This window comes from Passer domesticus, chromosome 11 (genome assembly GCF_036417665.1).
Source record: "Passer domesticus isolate bPasDom1 chromosome 11, bPasDom1.hap1, whole genome shotgun sequence".
NCBI lineage: Eukaryota > Metazoa > Chordata > Aves > Passeriformes > Passeridae > Passer > Passer domesticus.
The window spans coordinates 31,045,896-31,059,962 of NC_087484.1; the positions used below are offsets into that span (position 1 = coordinate 31,045,896).

The 14,067-nt window shown below is 53.1% G+C and overlaps 1 long non-coding RNA gene across 2 annotated transcripts; it reads right to left on the minus strand.

The window, feature by feature from the left end:
• Positions 1–1,090: 1,090 nt before the first annotated feature.
• On the minus strand, positions 1,091–11,268 carry LOC135278505 (uncharacterized). Of its 2 annotated transcripts, XR_010345997.1 has the most exons (7): positions 10,901–11,268; positions 10,108–10,284; positions 9,720–9,873; positions 9,319–9,484; positions 2,040–2,186; positions 1,763–1,876; positions 1,091–1,328 (listed from the first exon to the last, which is right to left on the minus strand). It is a non-coding gene; the product is annotated as an uncharacterized LOC135278505 (long non-coding RNA). The 2 variants fall into 2 exon arrangements; XR_010345996.1 differs by lacking the exon at positions 2,040–2,186 and having other exon boundaries at positions 1,096–1,328; positions 10,901–11,263.
• Between the last annotated feature and the right edge of the window lie 2,799 nt (positions 11,269–14,067).

Genomic DNA, 14,067 nt, shown 5'->3' on the forward strand with positions numbered 1-14,067 from the left:
CACTCAGGGCTGTCGTCCAGGCCTTGGCACTTCAGGGACGTGGTTTAGTGCTGGGCTTGGCACTCCTGGGTGACCGGCTGGACTGGATGAGCTCAGAGGTCTTTTCCAACAGAAAGGATGCTGTGATTCCATTATTATATCCACTGCATTCAGCTAGGTCTATTTGAGCAGCATTACTTTGCTCCAAAAGTTCCCTCTTGCTCAGCTCCTGTGGCCTATGGCTGCAGCTCCTTCAGTTCCTGGTGCTAAACTACTCATGCTGAACGAGACGACTCAAAGAGATGAATACAGTCCATGCAATTCTTTCTGGGACACGGAGAGGAGAGGATGTGGAAACAGTGTGGTGTGGCCTCCTCTCTGCCCTTCATGCCTTTCAGCGCTGTGAACTAGCCAAGAGCTTTCTCCAAGAGTGCAATGGAGCAGCTGTTCCTGCTCCTGGTTCTGGCTCTCTCCAGTCTCTGACCTTGCCTGCTTTTGTCCCTCTTGCTGTGCCCTCTCTTCCCCCAGGGCTCAGTGGCTGCTGCCCAGGACTGTGGGACTGGCACAGATGCAGTGGTCGAGACCTTCCTTGCTGTGGCCTTGGAGCTGCCTGGGCACAGCAGCCTCTTCCATCTGGAAGCTCCCCATGGACAGGGAGTCTCCAGCTCTGTTCCTTGCACAACCTCCAGGAGCCCAGGGCTGCCATCTCAAGTCCCTGCTGGCACTGGGGGCTCCCAGGTGCCTCAGGCTGCTGTGACACCGCTGCACACAGGAGGGAAGAATGGCAGGGGCTGTGCTGAAAGTCAGCTCCATCTGCTGCTGCTGCTGTGGGGTCATTTGTCCAGCCCTGCCCCAGAGTCAGGGATCAGATCCAGGCCCTGCTGCTGCTCCCTCGGGATCAGCCCCAGTTTGGGTGTTGCTGTCAGGGCAGCAGGAGCGGTGGCTGGAGCAGCAGGTGCTGACAGTGCCCCAAGCCCTGGGGCTGGAGGGGTCCCTGGGCTGGGCTGGGAGGGAGCTGCCCCTTGTTCTCCCTCTGCCCCAGGCAAAGCTGGGCCGGGCACAAGTGGGGCAGCACAGCCACCAGGGAGCCTGCGAGTCTCTTCCAGCCCTGGCTGCTCAGAGTTTGGGCCTTGGAGCCTCAGGTGGCCAAAGGCAGCTGCTCCTGGTCCCTCTGTGTGCCCGTGTTCAGCAGTGCTGCTCCATCAGTCTGTGCCCAGCAGTGGGGAAAAGCCTCAGCCCTGCAGGGCCAGGAGCTGCCGGGCTCTGCCTGAGCAGCTCAGCCAGCAGGAAGGGAGCTGCTCCACACGAGAGCCAGGAGCAAAGGGCACTCTTTTTTTACAGCATGTTTTCTGTTATGAGGGAAAAAAAAACCCCAAAAATAAAATTTGGTAAAATGATAAAGATAAAAACAAAACCCAAGTGTGCAGTGAAAAATCTTTTGTGACTTAGTATTAAGAGGTAAGTGATCTTTTGAAGAAGAAAACTCAGTTATTTTTTTCATACATTACTTTGTGAATGTGCTGATGGCATGGATCCATATTACTGACCTCAGCAGCATTTTTAAAAAGTTTTTGGGCTTTGTTTCCAACATTGTTATTTTAAATTGTGCTTGAAGCAATGGGAAATTGCTTTGTGCCCTTCCAGCTCCAAGCAGGACTGGGAATCTAACCTCTGTCAAACCCCAAATCCTTCAGAAGATGCCCTTCCTTCTCACCCTGTGAATGAGCTGCACATTCCCTTTGAAACTGTCAGGGATTTCTTAAAGACACAAAGTCCCACTTACAGCTCTTTGCTCTGGTTTGGGAGTGCAGAAGGGCAATTCTCCATCCATCATCTCCAGACTGCACTGCCTCAGGAACACGGCCCACTCGCCACGTTTGGCCCTCTCGTGGCACTTCTAGAGGAGGAAGAAAAAGCCAAAAAGAAATGAAGAGTGGGAGAGATGAAACATCCTGTGGAGATTCAGACGTTCAGCTGGGACTGTGGAGAGTTTGGGTCCTTGCCAATTGGATGTGTGTCCCCAACTGCAATCCCTGGGCCCGCAGGAGAGTCTCACTCACCTGCCAAAGCAGAAAGCTCAGGCGCTGTGCTCGGAACCGGCTCGTCTGATGCAAAGCTGTCACAGCAATGTGAGGGCAGAGCCAGCCCAGCTGTGTCCAGGGATGAGCCCAGCAGAGCCATGGCAGAGCCCAGAGCAGCCTCAGCACCTGCAGAGCCCGGCCGCAAGCAGAGAAACCAGAAACTGCCCATCAGCTGAAGGCTCCTGTCCCCTTGTCACAACGCCCGCGGTGCCCAGGCCATGCTGGCTGTGCCCAGAGCTGCCCATCAGTGCTGCCTTGGGGAGCAGGGCAGGAGGGCAGGACATGTGCCCAGCCTGCAGCCAGCTATGGCACATCCAGCCCTCAGCAGCTGCCCAGAGCCAAAAAGCAGCTGGGCAGCCGACTGAAGAATTCCTTGCATCCCTCCCAGCAAAGGGGGGAACCTTTGGTGCCTGGCCAGGCCGTGCCATTGTTTCCTGGGTTGACTATATGATGCTTTTATCCCCAATCGTCTTGTTCTGTTTATACTGAATAATAAGTTTTACACCTTTAAGACTCTCTTCCAGACAGTGAGGAGGGGAGGGAAGAAGCGCGCAGTTTGTTTTCAGACTGCTCTCACTCCTCCACATTCCTGCTCCTGGACTGTGTTGTCTGCGGATGGACAGACAGCCGGACAGAGCTCCTTTTTTCCCTTTTTCTTGCTTTTAGTTAGTTTTAGCTAGCTGAGGCAAAGAAGTTCTCTGCATTGTGATTTTTTTTCCTTTTTTCTTGGACCTGTTCAAGCCTGCTCTGGACTGAACACCCAGAAGAGCACCGGCAGCTCCACCTGTGGCCCCCTGGCCGGGCCTGGGCCACGGCGTTTTCCAGCACCAGAGAGACTGATCAGAGACTGAGTGAGCCGAGCTGCAACCTGGGGAGGGGACTGTTCTGAGTTTGCTTTCTTTGGAGCAGTGAGAAGTTTTATTGTTAATATTGTTTGGTTTCTATTGTTTAATAAACAGGTTTCTTTCCACTTTTCTCCAAGGAGATATTTTCTCCCGAACCGGTTGGAGGGGGGGAAGGGCAATTGAATCTGCTTTTGTAGAGAAGCCCCTTTGGGGGTTATCTCCCAAACTTGCCCTAAACCAGGACAAATACAGTTAGTGGCGCCCAACGCGTGGCTTGAGAAAGTGGAAAAAAACCCTTTATTGATTGCAGATTGGTTGTGCTTGCTGTGCAGTAGGTTAAAGTACCCAGTAGCCATGTTATTTGAATTTGTAATGTCTCTTGGGGAGGCCTTTATGTGGCTCTGGTCTCTAGACCTTTTTGAGGTTTCAATACCTTTCTGTTCACTAGGATTGTTGTCTCTATCACGTAGTTTTTGCGGTAAAGGGGCACGGATTGGATTAGCTATTGTGTTGGCCTTGGTGATAATGATTTATAGGGCGTTTACAAAGATGGCGTCTGTTTACGATATGTATGGTTTATGGTTTCTTCGTCCTACCCTGCATCCCAGTTCTAGCAGTATGTTTTGGGAATTTATTAGTAATTACACCCAGCTAGTTAGAGGAGGAGCAGGGAATGAGGCTTTCCAGCCTTTCCTTTCCTTCTTCTCCTTTGAATCTGTTATGTCACTTTTGGAGAATGTTCAGTTTCCCCTGAATGTTAAAGAGACCATCTTTCTGGTATTTAATCTCGTAAGCTTCCTCTATATGGTCTGCAGCTTCTCTAGAATGAGGGCCGAGATGTCTAAAAGAGCTGATGAGACCCCTGACCCAGAAGTAGACCCACGTGTGGAGAATCCTGAGTGGGGTGGAAAATGGGAAAATATGGGCCAAATCCTGAAAGAATTCTCTGACCCTATAGTCTGGGACTTTCCCCATGAACAAATTCAGAACCCAGCTGAGGTGGGGAAATATCTGAAAGAGAAGTATCTCAATGATGGCCCTAAGGAGAAAAGGATCATTGCAGTGAGCTGGGCCCTAGCATATGCTTATCGCACACTGCTAGATACTGTAGGGCAGCAGACAGAGGAAGGGGGGCAGGGAGATACATCATCAGCTATCCCAGTCGCTCAGGTTGCAGCCAACACCCCAGGCTCAAAGTCAGCAGCTAAACCACATAGTGAGCCTAAGCCAGCAGTTAAACCAGACAATAAGCCTCAACCAATGGCTGTTGCTACTAGCACTAGAAGTGGGAAGTGCACAGACAAGACCGATCGACCAGTGGATGATGATGATGATGATGCAGGAGAAGGACCCTCAACATTTCCTGACATAAAATCAGGAGTCAAAGCAACTGGCACAAGATCAGAAGCCAATATTGAGTCCTTCTCCCTGAAGGACCTGCGTGGCCTAAGGAAGGATTACACCCGACGATCTGATGAATCCATAATTAGCTGGTTAGTCCGTCTTTGGGATGCTGCAGGCGAGGCTACAATTCTGGACGGCACAGAAGCGAGGCATTTGGGATCTCTGTCACATGATCCTGTCATCGACCAAGGCATGATGAGGGGGGCTAACCCTCACAGCCTCTGGGCACGGGTCTTGGACAGTGTAGCACAAAGATACCTGTGTGCCGATGATCTCTACATGCAGCAAACACAGTGGAAAACCATAGAACAAGGGATTCAACGCTTGAGGGAAATGGCAGTAGCGGAGATTATCTTCTCAGATGACATAACAACTAAGAATTCAGACTTGGTACCATGCACATCTGTGATGTGGCAAAAACTGGTATGACTTGGGCCACATGAATATGCATCTGCTCTAGCTATTATGAAGTGGGATGACACGGATGAGACCGTGCTTGACATGGCAAGGAAGCTCCGATGCAGATGCTGTACATGGCCCAACACATGCCAGAATCGCAGCGGTGGAAACACGTCTGCAGAGATTAGAGGATAAGATAGAGGAGAATCATAAGAAGCTCAGAGAGGAGATTAAAGTAGACCTTCTCCAAATCTCGGCAGTACAGATCAGAGGTTCTGGTACCCAACGCAGACGTTCCCCAGATGGAGAGAGAAGGTACACCCCATGAGCTGAGCTGTGGTTCTTCCTGCGTGATTGTGGAGAAAACATGAGGCTATGGGATGGAAAATCCACCGCTGCTCTTGCGTGAATTGAAGGAAGACAGGGCTCAGAGAGGAAGTTCCACCACAAGGAAAGCAGCTCCAGTTGCCCATAGCCGAACTGCCAGGTATGATGATGATGATGATGATGACATGTCTAATCCCCTTGAAGGAACCTCTAAGACATATGCCCAAGGAAAGAAGGATAACCAGGCTTAGAGGGGCCCTGCCTCTAGCCAGGTAGAGGCTAGGGAAAATCGTGTTTTCTGGACGGTGTGGATTCGTTGGCCTGGCACATCGGAACCACAAGAGTATAAAGCTTTGGTCGACACTGGTGCACAGTGTACCATAATTCCATCAAGACACGTGGGGACAGAATCCGTTTCTATCGCTGGTGTGACAGGGGGATCACAAGACTTCACTTTGGTGGAAGCTGATGTGAGCTTGACTGGGAATGAGTGGAAGAAACATCCTATTGTGACTGGCCCAGAGGCCCCATGTATCCTGGGCATAGATTATCTCCGAAGTGAGTATTTCAAAGACCCAAAAGGACTGAGGTGGGCATTTGGGATAGCAGCTGTAGTGACAGAGGGCGTCCAGCAATTGAATACCTTGCCTGGACTGTCTGAGAATCCATCTACAGTAGGGCTTCTGAAGGGAGAAGAGCAACAGGTACCAATTGCCACTTCCACAGTGCATCGTCGACAGTATAGAACCACTCGAGATGCTGTGATTCCCATCCATAAGATGATCCGAGAGCTAGAGAGCCAAGGGGTGGTCAGCAAGACCCACTCACCCTTCAACAGCCCCATCTGGCCTGTGCGTAAATCTGAAGGAGAATGGAGACTGACGGTGGACTACCGTGCATTGAATGAAGTGACTCCACCACTGAGCGCTGCTGTGCCAGACATATTAGAGCTCCAGTATGAGCTTGAGTCCAAGGCAGCGAAGTGGTATGCCACTATCGATATTGCCAATGCATTTTTCTCCATTCCGCTGGCAGCAGAATGCAGGCCTCAGTTTGCCTTCACCTGGAGAGGTGTGCAGTACACCTGGAACCGACTGCCCCAGGGGTGGAAGCACAGTCCTACCATCTGCCATGGACTGATCCAGAGTACACTAGAAAAGGGTGAAGCTCCAGAACATCTACAATATATTGATGACACCATTGTATGGGGGAAGACAGCAGCAGAAGTGTTTGAGAAAGGAGAGAAAATTATCCAGATTCTCCTGAAAGCCGGCTTTGCCATCAAGAAGAGCAAAGTCAAAGGACCTGCTCAAGAGATCCAGTTTCTGGGAGTGAAGTGGCAAGACGGACGGCGTCAGATTCCCACTGATGTCATCAACAAGATCACAGCAATGTCTCCACCATCCAACAAGAAGGAAACACAAGCTTTCCTGGGTGCCATAGGTTTTTGGAGAATGCATATTCCTGAGTACAGCCAGATCGTGAGCCCTCTCTATCTAGTCACCCGTAAGAAGAACACTTTCCACTGGGGCCCTGAACAGCAACAAGCCTTCGTCCAGATTAAGCAGGAGATCGCTCATGCGGTAGCCCTTGGCCCAGTCAGGACAGGACCAGATGTGAAGAATGTGCTCTATTCTGCAGCCGGGAACCATGGTTTGTCCTGGAGCCTGTGGCAGAAGGTGCCTGGGGAGACTCGAGGTTGACCACTGGGATTTTGGAGTCGAAGCTACAGAGGGTCTGAAGCCAACTATACTCCAACAGAGAAGGAAATTTTAGCAGCCTATGAAGGAGTCCAAGCTGCCTCAGAGGTAATAGGCACCGAAGCACAACTCCTCCTGGCACCCCGACTACCAGTACTGGAGCAGATGTTCAAAGCAAAAATTCCCTCTACCCACCATGCCACCAGTGCTACATGGAGTAAGTGGATTGCTCTCATAACACAGCGCGCCTGTATTGGAAAGCTGAATCGCCCTGGGATTCTGGAAATAATTACAAACTGGCCAGAAGGTGAAAACTTCAGTCTCACTGATGAAGAGGAACAAGAAGTGACACGTGCTGAAGAAGCTCCTCCATATAACCAACTGCCAGCGGAAGAAACACAATATGCTCTTTTTACTGATGGTTCCTGTCGCATGGTAGGAATGAATCGGAAGTGGAAAGCAGCTGTATGGAGCCCCACACGACAGGTTGCAGAGGCCACTGAAGGAGAAGGTGGATCAGGCCAACTTGCTGAACTCAAAGCTGTTCAACTGGCCTTGGACATTGCTGAAAGAGAGAGGTGGCCAAAGCTCTACCTCTACACTGATTCATGGATGGTAGCCAATGCTCTGTGGGGATGGCTGGAGAGGTGGAAAGAGGCTAATTGGCAGCGTAGAGGAAAACCAATTTGGGCTGTTGAAGAGTGGAAAGACATCGCTACCAGGGTAGGGAGGCTACCTGTGAAGGTCCGCCATGTAGATGCCCATGTGCCCAAGAGTAGAGCCAATGAGGAGCACCAAAACAATGAGCAGGTAGACCAGGCTGCAAAGATAGGGGTGTCCAAGATAGACCTAGATTGGGAGCACAAGGGAGAGTTATTCCTAGCTCGATGGGCCCATGATGCCTCAGGTCATCAGGGTAGAGATGCCACCTATAAGTGGGCACGAGACCGAGGGGTGGATTTAACCATGGACAGTATTTCTCAGGTTATCCACGACTGTGAGACGTGTGCTGCCATCAAACAGGCCAAGAGGGTGAAGCCCCTATGGTATGGTGGGCGGTGGTCCAAGTACAAGTATGGGGAGGCCTGGCAGATTGACTACATCACACTGCCCCAAACACGCCAAGGCAAGCGCTACGTGCTCACAATGGTAGAAGCCACCACAGGGTGGTTGGAGACCTATCCTGTGCCTCATGCTACTGCCCGTAACACCATCCTGGGCCTTGAAAAGCAAGTCCTGTGGAGACATGGTACCCCGGAGAGGATTGAGTCAGACAACGGGACTCATTTCAAGAACAGCCTTATCAGCACCTGGGCTAGAGAACATGGCATTGAGTGGGTGTACCATATCCCCTACCATGCACCAGCTGCGGGAAAAGTAGAAAGGTACAATGGGCTGCTAAAAACCACCTTAAAAGCCTTAGGTGGGGGATCTTTCAAAAATTGGGAGCAGCATCTGGCAAAGGCCACCTGGTTAGTTAATACCCGAGGCTCTACTAACCGAGTGGGCCCTGCCCAATCAGAGCCTTTGCATAGAGTAGATGGAGACAAAATCCCAGTGGTACATGTCAGGGGTTTGTTAGGGAAGACAGTTTGGATCAATCCTGCCTCGAGTACAGACAAACCCATTCGCGGGGTTGTTTTTGCTCAGGGACCAGGTTGCACATGGTGGATAATGCAAAAAGATGGAAGAACACGATGTGTACCTCAGGGAGATCTGATTGTTGGGTGAGAACCATGTATATATATCACTGTTTGCTAAATGTTGCCACCCTTGTCTGTGTATAGCTGTATATTAGATGTATAATGTGTGTGTTTGTAGAGTTAGAATATATATATTAGTTTTAGTAGTAAGGTAACAATATGGGGGTAAGGGGTGGAATGTCCTGGGTTGACTATATGATGCTTTTATCCCCAATCGTCTTGTTCTGTTTATACTGAATAATAAGTTTTACACCTTTAAGACTCTCTTCCAGACAGTGAGGAGGGGAGGGAAGAAGCGCGCAGTTTGTTTTCAGACTGCTCTCACTCCTCCACATTCCTGCTCCTGGACTGTGTTGTCTGCGGATGGACAGACAGCCGGACAGAGCTCCTTTTTTCCCTTTTTCTTGCTTTTAGTTAGTTTTAGCTAGCTGAGGCAAAGAAGTTCTCTGCATTGTGATTTTTTTTCCTTTTTTCTTGGACCTGTTCAAGCCTGCTCTGGACTGAACACCCAGAAGAGCACCAGCAGCTCCACCTGTGGCCCCCTGGCCGGGCCTGGGCCACGGCGTTTTCCAGCACCAGAGAGACTGATCAGAGACTGAGTGAGCCGAGCTGCAACCTGGGGAGGGGACTGTTCTGAGTTTGCTTTCTTTGGAGCAGTGAGAAGTTTTATTGTTAATATTGTTTGGTTTCTATTGTTTAATAAACAGGTTTCTTTCCACTTTTCTCCAAGGAGATATTTTCTCCCGAACCGGTTGGAGGGGGGGAGGGGCAATTGAATCTGCTTTTGTAGAGAAGCCCCTTTGGGGGTTATCTCCCAAACTTGCCCTAAACCAGGACACATGCCCAGGTCTGGGAGCATCCCCCTGGCTGTGGAACTCACCTGCAAATTGGGTGTGGAGGGTGTCTTTAGAGAAGGTGCCAGAATCCAAGTCCATCTTCTTCAGCTGGCCAGGCCAAGGAAGAGGTTTTCATCCTTGAGGTTGTCCTTGCTGTCTCCAGCAGCAGCCCCACCTGGTACAGCTTCTCCAGGAGCTCCTTCTCCTTCCCTGGGACCAGACCAGGCTGTCAGGGCTCTGCCCAGGGCCCCAGCCAAACATGAACCAGACAAACAAACCAGGGGGGATGGTGGCCACCAGTGCTTGCCACACCAGATCTCCAGCTCAGCTCCAGCCCAAGAGCTGCGTGTTCCCTTCTGCTGACCCCTGCTCAGAGCTACAGGCAGGACAAAACCAGTCTGGTTTGCTTTGCCACTGAGTGCCAAGAGATGTGTGGAGCTCCTACCTGCCAGGCCTCTGGATCCAACTGTGCACATGGATCTCTCTCATCTTCTAGGGACGAGGAGCACCCTGCATCCAAGGATGGCAGAAAAGCTCTTCTAATGATGGCCTGTCCGAGGGTTGCATGGACAAACAGCTCTTAATGACATCTTGGCACTCTGGGAAGACAAACCAGAAATCACCAGTCACTTGGAGAAGTTGCCCCCCTGTTCCTGTGCCCAGGCCATACTGGGTGTGCCCAGAGCTGGGCCTAAACTTCCCCACGGATTCTCTGTTTAGAGGAGAGCAGGACATGTGCCACCTCCTCAGCAGCTGCCAGAGCAGGATGCCCATCAGCCCGCTGCTGTCTCCCAGCACCGGTATTCCCCCTGTGCCCAGAGATGAGGATCCACCTTGAGAGAGCCGTGGTGGGAACAAGATGCGCCCCCAGATCATCTCCTGGCCCCTCCTGAACGGGTGCTTCCCCACGACCAGCTGGTACAGCAGGAGGCCCAGGGACCAGATCGTCGCTGCCTCGCTGTGGTAGCTTTGGTGCTGGGTCCACTCTGGTGGGCTGTAGGCCAGGGTTCCTGTGGAACACAGACAGAGCTCAGCAGGGGGATGCTGCTGCTCCCAGAGCCTGGCCCCAGCATCCCCGGGCATGTGGGGGCTGCTCCAGCAGCACACGGGGTGACTGCTGCCCTCTCACCATCACCTGGGACTTGTGTACAAACTCGGGGCTGGAAAAGAAGCCAGTGCTGCTGGAAGAGGGCAGCAGAAACCCTGGGAAGGCCCAGCCATGACACAGAAAGGAAAAACCCACCCACTGGTGGAGAAAACCCACTCTCCTCGCTGCCTGCATGGGCCCCCAAAAAATGTTAATAAGCCAAGGCAAACAAGGGGAGTGGAGCAGTCCAAGCCCCCCTCCCCTGCACACCAAACCATCCAGGGCACGGGGTCAGACCCCCCTCTCCACTACCCACATGGGGGTTTTTGTCGGGCTGGCTGCACCAGCTCCAGCCCCAGCCCAGGGCACAGTGGGTACTGAAGGCTGTCAGCAGGGCTGGGAGCTGGCCCCCCTCACACCCCAACCAAATCAACTTGGCTCCAGCATTAATCCCATCCCAGCTGCAGTAGGGGGAAGCCCCGGTGCTACACCCAGGCTGGGCCATGAGATGCCCAGGAGCATCCCCTGCGAGGGCTCACCTGCAAACTGGGTGTAGGCTGTGTCTTGGAGGAAAGCGCCACAGCCAAAGTCGATCAGTTTCAGCTGCCCGCTGGCCAGGTCGAGCAGGATGTTCTCGGGCTTGATGTCCCTGTCAGGACCCCGCAGCTGCTGCAGTGCCGCACGGCCTCCAGCACCTGGCGGAACAGCCCCCGCGCCTCCTCCTCCGGCAGGAACCTCCGCTCCGCCAGGAAAACCGACAGCTCCTGGCACTGCTCCGCCAGGAAATCCGACAGCTCCTGGCACTGCTCTGGATGCTCCAGCACCATCAAGAAGCTGTCGGGGAGCTCAAGCCACTCCAGGAGCTGAATGACACCAGCACACCCACAGGACACCTTGGCCAGCAGCACGATCTCCAGGGGCGCGCTGGTGCCGTCGGGCTGCGGGAGGAGCGCGATGCCGTCAGTGGAGCTGAGGCCATGCCAGGGCTCTGGGACCCCTCAGCCAGCCCGGGATGCTCTGCATGCCCCGCTCAGCCCATGCCTGCTCTCCCCACAGGGCTCCCGGCAGCTCCCACCCTGCCGGGCCCCGGCTCCTCGCCACCCGGCACGGCCCGGCTTCTGCCGCCGGCCCCGCTCTCTCACCAGCTCGCTCCAGTGCCGGATGCGATCCCGCGGCACGCGTTTGATGGCCACCTGCGAGCAAGGGAGAGCAGCGGGCTGAGCTCAACGCCCGTCCCGCCGCACCCCGACCTTCTCCTCCTTGTCCTCCTCCCCCTCCGCCCGCCGCCGGCCCCGCCGCTCACCGGGGCGCCGTCCGAGAGCCGCGTCGCTGAGCAGACGCCGCCGAATCCTCCGCGCCCCAGCAGGGAACCCAGGCGGTAGCGCTCCTGCAGGGCCTCCTGCGCCTTCCCTGCGGGCGGGACGCGGCTGTCAGCGCTCGGCCCGGGGCCAGCAACGGCTCCCGAGCGCCCCCCGAGCGCCCCGGGCCAGCCATCCCCACCCGCCCCGGCGGCCGCGCTGCCGAGCGGCGGAGCTCGGGCCGGGCAAGCCGCGGCGGAGGCGGCGGGAGCGGCCGCGCCGCCTGTGTCCTCCGCGGGGCCCGGGAGGAGCCGGGGCCGGGGCCAGCGTCGGGACTGGAGCCCACGTCGGGGCCGGGGCCGGGGCCGGGGCCGGGCTCGGGCCAGGCGGAGCCAAATGCCGGCGATGCCGCCCCTGCCCCAGGCACTGATCCCCGCCCAGCAGCGCCAGCGCCAGCACGGCCAGAGCCGGGCTGAGGCGAGACGGCAGCGGGACGGCCGGGGGCGGGCACGGGGGCATGGCCCAGCCCGGCACGGGGAGAGGGAGGCGGGGAGAGGAGAGGGACGGCGGGAAACGGACACCGAGGGAAGGGTGTCCGACAGCGGGGAAGGGAGAGAAAGAGAAAGAGAGAAAGATAAAGAGTGTTCTAGATTCTCTGCTTTTGCTGCCGCCGCTGCAGCTGAAGCCCCGGGGCCGTTTGTCCGCGTGTGCGTTCCCCGCTCGAGCCCCACGGGCGAGCCCCGCGCGCCCCGGGACAGCCCCTTGGTCTGTCCAAACACGGGAACTTGGCAGTGTTGAGCCCACATGCAGAGCCCTGACTCCTGCACGCCGGCAGAGGAATCCCCTCAATCGCTGCTGTGCATTGTCCTTGCTGCGGGTTAAACACTGTCGGGGCACATTCCCTTGGTGTAGGATTCCTACCTGACCCAAGCACTGCACTTACATCTGCAGTGTTGCTTTCCAGTAAAAACAGGGGAAGGAAAACTGTTGTGTGGCTCATGGTATTTTAGGGTGTCTCAAACATGATAAGTCACCGATCTTAGAGGTGAGGTGCATTTGGAATGAATGGGATGGAGAAGTAGTGCAACATGGGAAAGGGCAGACTAGAAATAAAGAGAGGAAAACATTTTGGAATGTTTCTCTCACTTTCATTTCACTTCTGGAAAGCTGTTTCAGTTTTCCAGGAATCTTCTCCTGTCTGCTCTTCTCAAGAACCTTCCATGGAGAGCAAGGTCAAGCTTGTGTCACAAGATTTGCCACCAGCTGCAGCTTCTCCTGGCTTTCCACACTGCACTGTGTGTGCAGCATGACTTTTGCATCAAAGCAGCACAATGTTTGGAGAACTTTACACGTCCTTTCTTTTTGCTGGTGGGCTGTGGAATTGTGCCACTGGTGAAGTTTTCATTTTAACTGTTTGTGCTGGTTTAAGGCAGATTTTGGGAGGAAACCTCCAAAAGGGGTCGGTCTAGAAAGCAAGTTCAAGCAGCCCCTCCCCCTACTAGTTCAGGAAAAGATTTCCCTGTTAGAGAGCATTTTGGGTAGACACTGTAGCCTATGTGCACAACCCTGCAGGCAAAACAATGGACATTCTGTGGATTTAGAAGCATGCTTGCAAACACTCTGTGTACGTGCCTGATAGTAGAAGCACACTGCCCTTGGGCAGCCAGCATGAGAAAGTTTGCCAACTGCATCCAAGAGAAAAGGATGTGAAATGTTATAAATGAGAAGCTTGACTAGGCCAATATTCAAGCAGCAATCAATTTATTAATTAATATGGTAAAGTATGAGCAATACAGCACTTGGTAACAGTGGGAGAAATTTTCCCTCCAACTGCACGCCAATAGTTGGGGCTTACAGGTATTTAGAGGGGTACTCATAAGCTTTCTCAGCAGTTTCTGTTCCAAATTTTTACGTCACAATTCTATACACTATTGTGATTTAGTTTTTCTCAGGATGTATCCCAGAAAGGAGTATCCCTGTATGGTGGGGTCCAGCTTCCAAAAGAAGAAAGAAGTCTCCCAGCTGGTGAGGTCCAGATTCCAGATGTGGGTTCACCTTTTAATTGCAAGGACTATAAATCTCATAACAGTGATGTCCAGCTTCCCTTGGTTGAAACTATCAGTCCTTGATAGAGTTGATGTTCATCTTCCTTTCTCAAGCTGCTTTTCACTGTTTTGTTAAGGCGTTGAGATAAGCATGTTTCCTTTTGATATATTCTAAAGCTACAGTTTCAAAGATCCTTACTACAAGCAATATTCTATAATTATACTTCAAAAGGTTATTATTGCAAAACTCTTTTTAGCTAGAAGCAGAAAGTTCCTGTCAAGCAGCAACATCCTTAAAGCTTTAATTCGAATGCTCCTAAATCAACTGAAGAGTTATAAAGGTTAATTGCGAACAAAGGAGAG